General features: G+C 39.6%; 1 protein-coding gene across 2 annotated transcripts in view; it reads right to left on the bottom strand.

Annotated features, from left to right (window-relative positions):
• The window catches only part of slc16a1b (solute carrier family 16 member 1b), a 55,177-nt gene extending 42,610 nt beyond the window's left edge, over positions 1–12,567 (bottom strand). Inside the window, exon 1 of one of the 2 annotated variants that reach the window (XM_028798090.2) lies at positions 12,456–12,567. The gene's annotated coding sequence lies outside the window, so the exon portion shown is untranslated. Of the gene's footprint in view, positions 1–266; positions 392–12,455 lie in introns of those variants that run through there. The other variant, XM_051925148.1, reaches the window with a different exon arrangement.
• Between the last annotated feature and the right edge of the window lie 2,708 nt (positions 12,568–15,275).

Consider the following 15,275-nt stretch of genomic DNA (forward strand, 5'->3'; position numbering starts at 1 on the left):
CATATTACCTTATAATGAAAAAAAAAAAATCATCCTCTAGGATATCAGTCCAGACTGATATTAGCAATGTACACAATACCCACACAACATGCATGGCAACAAAACAGAACTATCCATATGAAAAGAAAAAAATAATCCGAACTTTCTATCCAAAATCTTTGACGAAATTACCATACTTAAAAAATAACTCCAATGTATCCTGTGTAGAGTTACTGATGCATATTTTATTTAAACTTCTGTATAAATTTAACAAAACTGTTGCTTACCACTTCTTTGGAGAGTCTCACCAAGTCTGCAACACAACTGTTATCAGAAAAGTAACAGTTCTTTAAAGAGCAAGTGTGGAGGAAGATAAGCTATTTACGAATATAAACCATACAACACTTCTAAGATCATGCCTGCCCCCAAAACACTCTTCTTACTGACGTGCAATCACATGATCCGACAGGACTTAAATCCTTAGCTTTTCATGCTTCTAAATATAGGAACCATGCAAGCTCACAGTTTACTTCTATGTAGACAAAAGCTTTTTAAAATAAATTATATATACATACACACACACACCATATTAACTGTTAAACTATGAAACAAAGAAGAAACAGAGTATGCTCTATATGTACTGTTGGAATTTTTGAAACTCAGGAAAGGTGCACACAATTAACACTGTATACCTTACTGGATTAGAAATAGGGGAAACAATTAAAATATAAACTACTACACTGGAAGATCTCATGACAGCATTAGTGTAAATGAATTGCTATTTACAAATTGGTTTTCATTATTGTGACATATCAGTAAAGACAATTCAGGGTTCAGATGAATATTGACAATTAAAAGCAGTAGCCAGAGGCATTATGCCATTTTATATAAAATTATGCAATTACATGTTCAACGATTGTAAACTATACAACCTTCAGATTATGAATAGTTATTTATTCTCATTAGACAGAGTGTGATTACCTTCTACAAGATATTTAGAGCACTAGGATAAGCAAGTGTAAGAAATGGATGGACCAAGGTACTTTTGCGAAAGCCTTTGGAGTCCCTTTATAGTCTTCATAAATTGTGTTACTTTAGTTTTCTTAAAGTGTAATCTTAAATAAATTACTACCACTTAAAATAAAACATACAGCAGTAGGTTTATTGAGGATGCAAGACATTTATTCCAATAACTTTGTGCTTTTATATTAAGTAGCCCTGGAAAATCAAAATTGCAGTAATTACTGCCAAAAAAAAAAAAGACTGTCACAGGCACAAAATAACATTAAGTAAAACAGGTTTCACAATGCAGACAGCAACTGACTGGTTGTTTTATTAGGGGGAAAAAAACCTAACACAGCATTATTAAAATGTTTATGTTTGGGATACATTTTTTATTCAGAGAACTTGACAACACTGTAGCAAAAACTGTCTGGGAAGCAAAAAAAAAAAAAAAAAAAAAAAAAACTTCCAATGTTTACACTTACCCATTCACTCAAACCACTCCCAAACATTACCAAACTATGGTACATGAAACCTACAGTATGTTATTAAAAATGCATATCACATAATATCAATATGTTAAAAACAGTTAAGCAAATTCAATAAGATTCCTGTAAACCTGACTTTGACAAGGTATGGGAATAAATGATTTAGAATAATACTAATGAAACAAAGCCTTACTCAGACCACTGCATGAATAAAACATCTTAAAGTTCAATTTTTAAAATGGTAACATTTCAGGTACATGGAAGACTGTACAAAAACACTAGACTGCTGGTCAATATATCCATCCATCCTCTTCCGCTTATCCGAGGACGGGTCGCGGGGGCAGCAGCTTGGGCAGAGATGCCCAGACTTCCCTTTCTCTGGCCACTTCTTCTAGCTCTTCCGGGAGAATCCCAAGGCGTTCCCAGGCCAGCCGAGAAACATAGTCCCTCCAGCGTGTCCTAGGTCTTCCCCGGGGCCTACTCCCGGTTAGCCGTGCCTGGAACACCTCACCAGGGAGGCGTCCAGCAGGCATCCTGATCAGATGCCCGAGCCACCTCATCTGACTCCTCTCGATGTGGAGGAGCAGCGATATAATTAAGATAGATCTTAAACAAAACATACCACTCCAATGTAACTGTTCTTCTGAACAACGTGCTACAAACCCCATGTATTCTAAAGACAGAATAAAGCACTTCTCAAAGATGATCAACGAAGGTCAAGTTAATCCTATGTTCTTATTCAACACCTTCTGTCATGATCCTTCTCCCGAGGTGAGAGGAAAAAAATAACTTTTGCTCGGGTGTTCATCTCAAGATGAAGTGCTGCTTCTCTTTCCATACCTTCATCCTTACATCTCAAATCAATTCAAGTGGCTTTATTGTCAAATTCATCTGTAGACAGTATTACAGTACACAATGCAATGAAATAACATTCCCCAGGACTGGAGGGAGGGGTGGGAGTGGTTCTGCACAATGCTGTAGGCTTTGCAGATGCAGCACTTATTACCACTGCCATATAGCGGTGTTCAGATCATGCTCTACCATACGTGCAATTTGCATGACTATTCAAGGTTATTGTGAGTTGTCCTTTCTACAATGAAAATGCTGCCATTTCAATTTAGTCAGTTCATGGCCAACATACTTTCCTCAGCACTGTGTCGAGCACAGTTTATGTACATTTTAACCTTGTACAGCTGTGTTTCAGTAGATGGCTATTCCAGTGGGGTTCTCAATTATCTGACACCGGTTGCTATGCCAAGTGTTGCAAAATCATTTAAAAAAACAGCCTTAGTTAACAGAGAAATATTACAGAAGTATAGCTGTAAGACCTCCCTGTCCCCTTTTTGTCCTTCACCTTTTTCAGTGTAGGTAGGTAGATAGATAGATAGATACTTTATTAATCCCAATGGGAAATTCACATTCTTCAGCAGCAGCATACTGATACAATAAATAATATTAAATTAAAGAATGATAATAATACAGGTGAAAAAAACAGACAATAACTATGTATAATGTTAAATATTAACGTTTACCCCCCCTGGTGGAATTAAAGAGTCGCATAGTTTGGGGGAGGAACGATCTCCTCAATCTGTCTGTGGAGCAGGACAGTGACAGCACTGAAGCTGCTCTTCTGTCTGGAGATGACATTATTTAGTGGATGCAGTGGATTCTCCATAATTGATAGGAGCCTGCTGAGCGCCCTTCACTCTGCCACAGATGTTAAACTGTCCAGCTCCATGCCAACAATAGAGCCTGCCTTCCTCACCAGTTTGTCCAGGCGTGAGGCGTCTTTCCTCTTAATGCTGCCTCCCCAGCACACCACTGCGTAGAAGAGGGCGCTCGCCACAACTGTTTGATAGAACATCTGCAGCATCTTATTGCAGATGTTGAAGGAAGCCAGCCTTCTAAGGAAGTATAACCGGCTTTGTCCTTTCTTGCACAGCGCATCAGTATTGGCAGTCCAGTCTAATTTATCATCCAGCTGCACTCCCAGATATTTATAGGTCTGCACCATCTGCACACAGTCACCTTTGATGATCACTGGGTCTATGAGGGGTCTGGGCCTCCTAAAATCCACCACCAGCTCCTTGGTTTTGCTGGTGTTCAGGTGTAGTTGGTTTGAGTCGGACCATTTAACAAAGTCATTGATTAGGTCCCTATACTCCTCCTCCAGCCCATTCCTGATACAGCCCACGATAGCAGTGTCATCAGCGAACTTTTGCACATGGCAGGACTCCGAGTTGTATTGGAAGTCCGATGTATATAGGCTGAACAGGACCGGAGAAAGTACAGTCCCTTGTGGCGCTCCTGTGTTGCTGACCACAATGTCAGACGTGCAGTTCCCAAGACGCACATACTGAGGTCTGTCTTTAAGATAGTCCACGATCCATGCCACTAGGTATGAATCTAATCCCATCTCTGTCAGCTTGTCCCTAAGGAGCAGAGGTTGGATTGTGTTGAAGGCGCTAGAGAAGTCTAGAAACATAATTCTTACAGCACCACTGCCTCTGTCCAAGTGAGAGAGGGATCGGTGTAGCATATAGATGATGGCATCTTCCGCTCCCACCTTCTCCTGATATGCAAACTGCAGAGGGTCAAGGGCGTGTTGAACCTGTGGCCTAAGGTGGTGAAGCAGCAGCCTCTCCATGGTCTTCATCACATGTGATGTCAGAGCAACAGACCGAAAGTCATTCAGCTCACTAGGACGTGATACCTTTGGGACTGGGGTGATACAAGATGTTTTCCAAAGCCTCGGAACTCTCCCCTGTTCCAGGCTCAGGTTGAAGATGCGCTGTAGAGGACCCCCCAGCTCCGATGCACAGACCTTCAGCAGTCGTGGCGATACTCCATCTGGACCCGCTGCTTTGCTGGCACGAAGTCTCCTCAGCTCTCTGCTCACTTGCGCTGTTGTAATTATGGGTGGGGATGTCTTTCCTATGCTGGTATCAGCAGAAGGATGTGTGGAGGGTGCAGTACTCCGAGGTGAGAGTGAGAGTGGGTTAGGGTGGTCAAACCTGTTAAAAAAGTTGTTCATTTGGTTTGCTCTCTTCACGTCTCTCTCAATGGTGGTACCCCGCTTCGAGCTGCAGCCAGTGATGATCTTCATCCCATCCCACACTTCCTTCATGCTGTTATTCTGCAACTTCTGCTCCAGCTTTCTCCTGTACTGCTCCTTCGCCACCCTGAGTTGGACTCGGAGTTCCTTCTGCACGCGCTTGAGCTCATGCTGATCACCGTCTTTAAAAGCCCTTTTCTTCTGATTCAAAAGGCCCTTGATGTCACTTGTAATCCATGGCTTGTTGTTAGCATAGCAGCGTACTGTTCTTACTGGAACTACAATGTCCATACAGAAGTTGATGTAGTCAGTAGTGCAGTCAACAACTTCCTCAATGTTCTCACTATGAGATCCCTGCAGGATATCCCAGTCTTTAGTTCCAAAACATTCTCTCAGATTATTCTCAGCCTCCGGAGTCCACTTCCTGAATGATCGTGTGGTTACAGGTAGGACTCTAACTTTTGGTTTATAGTGAGGCTGAAGCAGAACCAGGTTATGATCTGCTTTCCCAAGCGCAGGCAGCGGGGTGGCGCTGTATGCATCTTTAACGTTTGCATAAAGTAAATCAATAGTCTTATTTCCCCGGGTGTTACAGTCCACATACTGGGAGAATGCAGGTAATGTTTTGTCCAGCGTCACATGGTTAAAGTCTCCAGCGATTAGCACCAGCGCCTCAGGGTGCTGCGTTTGTAACTTAGCAACAGCGGAATGGATGATGTCACTCGCTGACTCCACGTCTGCCCGAGGAGGAATGTATACAATAACAACAATGACATGTCCAAACTCTCTGGGCAAATAGTAGGGACGTAAACTTACGGCCAACAGTTCGATATCCCTGCAGCAAGTGGAGATTAGTAGGTTTCATAGTTTATGCCAAGGAATAAAGAGTAATTAAAAATAACTTGCAATAAATTAGGTAGGTCACCCTCCCAACGTATCCACTTGAGAATATTTGGGATCATTACTCCATCCATAGTAAATAAGCTGAACGGTGTGGTTACACCATGTGCATTTTTACAATGGAGTTGGAAAGAAGGGAACTTTATACGAGATCATGGAGGCGTTTCCAAAAAAGGTCACAGATTGCATAAGGTGAATGTTTAATTAAAACCCCACCAAAACACACATACACGACAACAATATATGATATTGATCCAAACATCAAAAGTGATTACACTGTGAAGGGGCAACTAATTGCCTAGACTGTCATAGCTCCAACTCCAACATTAAACTTGCTGATGACATCATAAGCCCGATCGCCAACATTTGAAAAGGTAGCTTCCAGAAAAGAGGTTTACATGCTGACAGAGTGGGGTCAGGACAACAATCTTCTTTAATGCAAAAAAAACAAAAAAAACACAACAAACAAATAATCTGGAAATGGACTTCAAGAAATAGGAGGAAGACCACAATTTTCTTTATATTACAGTGGAGGTTGTGAAGGGATTCAGCACAACAGATCTCTGCTATATGGTTCATCAACAGTACTAGGGTGTTGTACCGTGTTAGCCATTATGAATGTAGAGAAAAGCCAAGCAAAATGACACCTTTTATTGGCTAACTAGAAAGATTACAATATGCAAGCTTTCGAGGCAACTCAGGCCCCTTCTTCAGTTAGCCAATAAAAGGTGTCATTTTGCTTGGCTTTTCTCTGGTTCATCAACAAAATTTATTTCCTCAGAAATCAGAGGAAAGTTGTTAATCTTCCATCTATGCCCAGCACCTTCTACATTTGCAAACTGGAGTCCATGCTCACTAGAGGTGTAAAACCCTGGTATGATACCTAGCCAACTCTGAACCACAACTCACCACAGAAGGTAGTGAAGTCAGCAAGCAAGATTAATGACGCACATCTTTCTTCTACTCGGCACATGACACACTAAACAGATTTCTCTCTCACTTCCGTTCTTACAAATGACATAGAACCATTAGCACTTCCACTACAGTTATCAATAATATCAGTTCATCAACGCATATCGATTGAAAATTTTTTAAACAGTAGCAATACTCAATTTCAATGGTATCAGTACTACCCATATAAGATGCACTTTCATGCTTGCTTGTTGAGATGGAGTTCAAACAGACTACCATATGAACACATGCCACCTTCTTTCATTACCTTTTGTTGTGGTTTAAAAAAAATTAGCTTTTAACTGGAACAAACAAATATACAATGTGGTTGTTTTAGCCAAAAACAGATTCAAATGTCATCGATAATGGAGTATATTGTTCTGTACTGTATACATAGCTTAAATATTCCAAGTGCTACATATAAATTTGAACTATACGCTTTTTCATATTCCTTATATACATTTTTTTGTGATCACTATGTCTGCAAAGAAGTGCTCATGAACAACTGCTTATAACTCATGAAAACTGTAGTGTTCAAATGAAAGTAACACTTAAAAACACAACCATTTAACACACACTCAAAAAAGGATTGTCTGCATGTATAAATGGATACAAAAAAAGAAAGCAGAATGGGGGGATTATGAAGATATCCAAGGTGTTGGATGAAATTCGGTACCCATTTTGATTTAGTACAGGCACATTAAAGGAATAATCACCTCTTATCTCTTGGTGGTGGCGTACCTTTGCTTTTCATTTTCCCTTTTAACACATGTGCCATGCTAAATACCACCATGCACACCAGTAAAGTGCACACATAGCAACTTTCAGTAATTTTTAATCCTGGAGTCTGAACTCAATTTACAAATGTTGTGCTATTTTCATTTTAGCAAAGCGATCTTTCTTTTAACCTGAACACAAACTTTGTTAAAAGGGTGTTGAAAATTGACATTTTTTAGAAAGTGTTCAGGTCTCTCGCATACATCTGACTTGCACAGATAACATACACACATACAGTGGATTCAGGAAGTATTAAACTCCTTCACTTTCTGGACACTTTGACGTACCAGAGACAAATAAAGAAAACAGGGTGCCCCGGACCACAATTTGGAGTGCTACAGCAAATAGTCTGAAAACTTACATAAAACGAGACTTCAGTTTTTGATTTTTATTAAAATTTGCAAACCTTTCCAGAAGGTTTATATTATGGGATATTGAGTGGACAAAAACAGCAAATTTTTCCATTTAAAATAAAAGTAAAATCCACACCACGGTGTGCAGAAACTGAAGGGATCTGAATATTTACTGAATCCACTACATACCAACATATAACACCATGTCATATCACAATATGTATATACGCAGTCATACTCTACATATACACTACATACACTCACACTTATCCACGCAATTATCTAATCAGCCAATCATGAGGAAGCAATTTAATGTATAAAATTGTCTATATACAGGTCAGGAGCAGTAACACTCATCACCAGAATGGGGAAAACATGTGAACTCAGCAATTTCCACAGCAGCATGACTGTTGGTGCCAGAAGGGTTGGTTTGAGTATTTCTGCAACTGTTGATCTTGTGGGATTTTTAGGCACAACAGTCTAGTGATTTCACTCAGAATTGTGCTAAAAAAAACATCCAGTGGGCAGCAGTCCTGCAGATGGAAATACCCTGTTAATGAATGAGGTCAGAGAAGAAGGGCCAGACTGGCCAAAGGCACTTCAGATAAACACTGACTGTAGTGAACAGAAAAGCATCTCTGAATGCACAACACATCAATGCTTGAGACAGATGGGCTACAACAGCAGAAGATTGTGTCAACCAAGAACAGAAAGCTGAGGCTGCAGCAGGCTCTCCTAAACTAGATGTATGAAGACAGAAAAATGTAGCCCGGTCCTGGATTTCTGCTGTAGTTAGGGCTACAACGATTAGTCGACGTAATCGACGACGTCGACTAAAAAGATTACGTCGACTAAAAAAATCGTCAATGCGGATTTTTTATTGTCGACTCGTCATAAACAGAACTTGGCAATAGAGGCTCCAGACACAAAGAACCACATTGGGTTTTGTAGCTGCAATGCATTACATGCACGTCTAGGGGCAGTATCGTTTGTTATTGTTTGTCAAGACTGCACACAGTCCTACTAACTAAGAACAACGTCTGAGGAGAAGAAGAATGTAGAGGAAAATAAATGTGGTTGCAATGGTGAGTCGGATATAGGAGGGGGAAGGAGATGGAAAAAAATTGAGACAAACTTTCTAAAGTGTGGGAGCACTTCACCGAAAAAGAAAAAGTTGAATGCAGATTATGCAAAGCGGAGCTTTCTTTTCACAGCAGCACCACCGCTATGCATGAGCATCTGAAACGCAAGAATCCTGGAGCTGTGATGCTGTCGTCTCTTGAGAGGTAAGTTTTAGCGACTAAAGTTAGTGTCATGTGTTAACATTGATGTTTGTACTATAATGTGTATATCAAGGTTTCGACAATATAGTTAACCCTTAAACCACCACATAGTTGGGGGTTAATGCACCCCTGGACACCAAATACTTTTTAGATGCACTTTTTAAGTAAACGTCACAATTCACAAAGAAAATGTTACATTTTAATGGAACATGTATTTTTTTTCATACAAAGAGCATCACAATTACTGCAACACTGATCATTTTACACACTGCAAATGAACTATAAAAACTATTAAAAAAAAAAAAAAAAAACTACTGCAACAATTATATGTTCAAGGTGCAACTGAAGCAATTGATGAAATTCAGTAAATCACTGAGCCAACTGCGCTTGAACTGGCTGCACGAAAACACACAGAGGTAAACGCTGATGATTGCAGGCTCATCTAGTGCAGCGGCTGAATCCCAGAGACGGGGGTGCTGCAGTTCTGCCAGGGCTGGCAGTGGTCATGAGCTCGCTGCTCAACGAATACACGGCACTGACTGATCAGCTCCGGCATGCTGGCAAATTGCTCTGTGAAGCAAATATAGCCGGTTGCTGGGTTCAATGAATGTACGTCGCTGAATATACTCGCCCCCTGCATGCTGGCAAATTGCACTGAGACACAACTATAGCCGGTTGCAGCATTCAATGAATATACAGCACCGAATATACTCGGCTCCGGTGTGCTGGCAAATTTCAATGAGAAACAACTTTAGCATTATTGTTTTATTTTATTTGAATTGAAGCTTTATTTAAACTTTTGGACTTTAAGACACAGCAGTGGCCATTTTTGGTTAAGTTAAATGCACTTTTTTTGTTTAAAGACTATGTGCACTTTAGTTTGTATTGTTTAATGTATTTCTTTTTATTGTGATGGTCACACTAATATAAAACATCTGATTATTTTCAAATTCATATGTTTCACTGGTTGTTATTTTAATTTGATTATTATTAATTTTAATTGCGTTAATGCAGACACATCAGGGTGACATTCACAGGTGGACAGATGAGGTAAGACAAGCACTGGAGCCCAGAACAGGATGTGCAACCACAGGTCGCAGGCATCAAAATAATCGTGACTAATCGAAAAAAAAAAAAAAAAAATTGTAAAGCAATGTTAGGTCAGAATTTGGTGCCAACAGCATGAATCCATGCACTGAACCATCTTGTTTCAACAGTCCTGGCTGGTAGACGTGTCTAATGGTGTAGGGAATGTTTTCGTGGCACACACAGGGCCTATTAATACCAATCAATCAATGTTTGATTTCCACGGCCTATTTCTATTGGAGTTTTGTTGCTGACCACGTGCATCCCATCAAGACCCTAATTACCCATCTTCTAATGCCTACCTCCAGCATGATAAGACAGTGTCATAAAGCAAAAGTCATCACAAACTAATTCCATTAAAATGACAAGGAGTTCAGTGTTCTTCAGTGGCATTCTCTGCCACTGGATATGAATCCAACAGAATACCTTTGAGATGTGGAAGAACAGGAGAGTCTAGCATGACTGTGCATCTGCAATCAACATGTACCAGAATTTCAAAGGAATGTTTACAGAATTTTGTGGAATCCTTGCCATGAAAAACCGAGGCTGTTTTGAGAGCAAAAGGAGACCCTTCCAAGTTTTAGTACAGTGTTCCTAATAAATTTGCTCTGCGAGTGTACACACACACATACATTCTTATACAGTACATATACACATAAAATACTGCTGTATTGAATACACACGTATACATTGCTAATAAAGCTTAGTTTTCAGTTAAATTCAGGACTTGACGTGTGTTGCCAGTTGGAGTTAAAATGAAACATTTGGCAACCCATCACTCAGTATTATATTAAGAAGACTAATACTTTAATGTTAATTCTAAGAAACATAAAAAGCATTGTGCATAAAAACTTAGTTTTTCCATCTTATGGAAAAAAATGATAGAAGACAAAGGATTGAAACAGCTGGGTATTTGAAGCTGATGCACCCCTGAGATTTACATTCTCTTTTCTAATTATTTCAGCTCTGAAGTGGACAACTGCCAAAACATCTGATCGGGTACACCGCAAATTATGTCACTCATTTGAAAAATGATTTCCTCCGTTTGCTTTTGTGCAATTTATTTATTCTGTCTACACGAGGTTAACTAATGGAGGAACACAATTCATCCCATCTTTTGCCAAATTAACCAAGTGACTGCCCACAGTGAGCAATGTGCCGACTCCGCATTGATTTATATGCAACAAAGAACCTTTAACTATATAATCCCTACGTAAATCATCAGCAAAACAAGTGAACGGGTAACTAAAATCCAATAATCTATACCAAGAATAAAAATAACCAGACTCGGCACAATGCGACCAGAACAGACAAGCCCTCCTCCAATTATTACCATGGTAGACATTTATTTTTCTTTGTTATTCAAAGCTCTCGTGCACCAAATTGCCAGGTTTCTTATGACTGAATCGTAAGATTTACTGTTCAGACAGCTTCTCATTAAATAACATAATAATTCTTTTCATTTATATTGCGCTTTTCTCATTTCTCAAAGCGCTCAGCAATTGCAGATTAAGGACCTAGCTCAAGGGCCCAACTGAGCAGAGTCTCTTGGCATTTACGGGATTCCAACCGGCAACCTTCCGATTGCCAGTTTAGATTCCTAGCCTGAGCCACCACTCCGCCTTATGATTAGATGTATCTTTTGAACTGTTTTTCCAATATGGTCACGTATACCCGTATCGTTTGAAATAAAACATTATTGGAAGTTTGCCCGAGAGGTATTTCTTAAAAATTACTGATAAAAGTTTTGGTGCCCACTTTATATTAAAGCCTTTACATCAAAACCTTTCCAACCGAAGAGATTCTGACACAAATCGCATGAGGCGTGATGTAATATAACCGAAAACACAGAAAGTGCACAGCCAGAACAGCACAACGTCAGCTTCGGTACTTTATTTCGACTGGTAAAAATGTGGGCGGATTATTGGATGTTGTTACAAAGAAGTCATTCATCTTTAGAAATAATCTTCGCAACTTTGATTTTTATACTAGATTCTTTTTAAATGCTGTACTATGAAAAAAAAAAAGTATATTTTCTAGTGACTAATACAATCTAAGATGTAGAGACTGAGTCACCGGAAACAACTCAAAGTTTACGCGAAATAATTAAAGATAATTTATCAGCAGGCGTCTCCCAGGTATAAGCGCCACGCCAGCGTCTTAGGCCGATTCGTGTCTCTACAAACTTTAAGACATCTATCCAGGTCAAACATGGCAATTTTATTTTGTATCCTCATTTCCGAGCTATTTCACACTTAAGACACGTGTTTCTGCCTTAAATTGCTGAAGCGCTGACATTTTAAAACCAACAGTCAAACAAGTTTTTTTTTTTTTTAACTTAACAAAACACAGCACTAAACCTAGAGCCAACATCGCAGTTACTTCTTTCACTACTACCCTTCCAGATTCACAATGTAGAGCACGTCACAAGTTTCCCAAAACTACTATAAAAATGCTAACTACCCACGGTAAATTCAGTAACTTTCTTTCTTTCTTCTTGTCTGTTTCGACTTTAGTTAACTCGTATAACAAAAAAAAAAATAGATTAGCCTTCAAGAAGGTGTAATTTATGTATTCTTACCCTTCAAACGACCGGTTAACCTCCTCACTGTACCCGGCCCGATCGTCAGCCTGAGCTACTTAAAAAAGTTGTGAGGAAGCCACGCTGTAGAGCGCTGTGCCTACTTTGACGCATGCGCACAGAGATAGCCTTCGAGGCTTACATTCTCATTTCATCAATAACCTTTTTGTCTAACAGTTTTTACATACATACATACATACACACACACAAACACATATATATTGATATATATATACATACATACACACACACACACACATATATATATATCTATACATACATACATACATACATACACACACACACACACACACACACACATATATATATATATATATATATATATATATATATATATATATATATATATATATATATATATATATGAATGTGTGTAATTTAGTTGGATCAGACCAAGCCCATACTGGATAAGTTGGGTTAATAAAATTGGGTCTGCTGTTATCAATTAATTGATTAATGGTGTTTTATTTATTTATGCTTTGCAACAATGCGTGAAACACTGTACAAAATGTAATAAACTGTTTGCGATTAGGTCACTTTCTTCGCGGTGATTGCACGATCTCTCAGTGTCTGCGTGGGGTCCTTTTCCTTTGGACACCACACTTTGCCTCCCACACACATCGCAGCCAGGCACGTGCGTTTCAGGAGACTCTGAAATGGCTGGAATGAGTGAGAGTTAAGCGTGTCCCAAGATTAGCTGGCACAAGGCCCAAGATTGGGTTCCGCCTTGAGCACAACGCTGCAAGGACCGGTTAGTTACGAGCCTGAACGGAATTACCGGATGTGAAAACGAAAGAACGCATTTAACACTGCGTACGCAGACTTAAGACACTCCTCCTGTGAGAGATGAATGAGAGAAGTAAGTCATGTCTCATTCAACCCCTCAGTCAAACCGGGATTACAATACATTAAACCCGTTGAACGATTACAAGTGAAACAAAAAACAAAATTTAAATTTTTAAAGGGCGTGGAGATTTTAGCAAACAGATGCAAAACAAAGCAAAAGTTGAGACACCATGATCTTTTTCTTTGTGTAAGTTGTTACACCCCTGCTGTGTAAAAAGACTGATAATAGCAAATAAGTTCATGGCGGGAGTGGCTGGCAACGTGATGACGTATAGGATTCTACAAAGAGAAAAAAAAAAAGTTCCAGAGCTCAAGAGTGCCATAGCAGAAAAGAAGAGAAAAAATGATAATGAATGCCATATGCACTTGACCATACGATTCAATTTCCAGCTGCCATGCCTTCGGCGTTGAGTCTGTCCAATCTCGTCAGTCTATATGTTGATTACTCGCACAACCCCACCTCAGAAGTGAGGACAAGGTGTGTGCGCCCCTCAGTTAACCGGCGTGCCGTCCAGGACCGGGCCGTTACTCCACACTCCAACCATCCTGTACTGGAAATATTGCGATCCGACAGTGGATGGGTTGGGAGATCCAGAAAATAACATTTGCTGTGCACCGTGAAACGATATACTTTGTACTTAAGTTAATTTAAATATTTGATGTGACTTTGCTGTGGCTGTATTTAATTTTAAAATATGTGCATGTCCTCGAGATTCAGTGAAGAGCGCTGAGTAAAAATGAACTAAAGAACTGTTAAATGTTCCATAAAGGAAGTATGTTTCAAGCATAAGAAAGAGTCGACCAATGAACTGTGCTGCAAGTTTATTTTATATAAATATATTTTATAAATAGATTTTTATAATTATATTTTATATTTTATTATATATATATATATATATATATATATATATATATATATATATATATATATATAGTATCATCCATAAACATCTACGAAGGGGAGGTGCCCACTTGATAACCCCTGGAATCCCACTATGACCAGAATGAGGATCTTCTTATTTAAAGGATTGAAACTTGTCTTCCGGTGTTCTTGGACTGTTTTTAATCGTTCTCTCTGTCTCTCCTCCTGGCTGTTTTAGTCCATTTTTGAGGGGTCAGCCATATGGGTTCTTCTTTTCCATTTGGTTCTGTCCTCTGCATCTGTCGGTGTAAGTCATAGTTCCTTCATATCTTGTTGTACCATGTTCCTCCTCCTCTTTTTCTGCTCTCCACCAGTTTGACATCCAAATGCTTCTGCTACTAATAATTGTTTAATGCAGGCAGTGTCCTCTCTCCGCTGCACTTGTCCATACCATCTCAAACGTGTTTCCCTCAGTTTCTCTCTAATGCCTTATACTCCAACTGTATGACAAATGTCCTCCTTCCTTTTCTTTTCTTTCAGTGTAACTCCAATTATCCAGTGCAACATTCTCATCTTGGTTCCTTCTAGAAGTTCCTCTTCTTTCCTTCTCAGTACCATGCCTCTGCCCTATACATTAGCACTGGTCTTATCATGGTCCTGTACACCTTCCCTTTAATACTGACTAGCACCCTCTTATCACATATCATGCCAGACAATTCTTTCCACTTCTGCCAGGCTATTTTAATTCTGGCACAACCAGTCCACTCCAACCAGACAAAGTACTTGAAGTATCTCCATGGTAATTCCTGTTGGACTGGGTGCCTTGTTACTTTTTTCTAGGTCGTGTGGAAATGAGGGCAGCACACACAGACCCCAAAAGGGTTGTGCATCTGGAATCCATTTCCCACGTCACCCTCAGGGTGTTCTAATTGTGTTCAGCCCAGAGGAGCATTGCCACTTGCCATTTGGGGGGAATGAATAGCTCCTGGGAGCCATATTCGTCCAGTACATTTATTAATCACCTCTCCCATCTGGAATGAAGATTGCCAGACTGTTGTCCTTTAATTATGGCCTTCTTTCTGGGCAACAAA

This window comes from Erpetoichthys calabaricus, chromosome 3, assembly GCF_900747795.2.
Source record: "Erpetoichthys calabaricus chromosome 3, fErpCal1.3, whole genome shotgun sequence".
NCBI classification, from domain to species: Eukaryota; Metazoa; Chordata; class Cladistia; order Polypteriformes; family Polypteridae; genus Erpetoichthys; species Erpetoichthys calabaricus.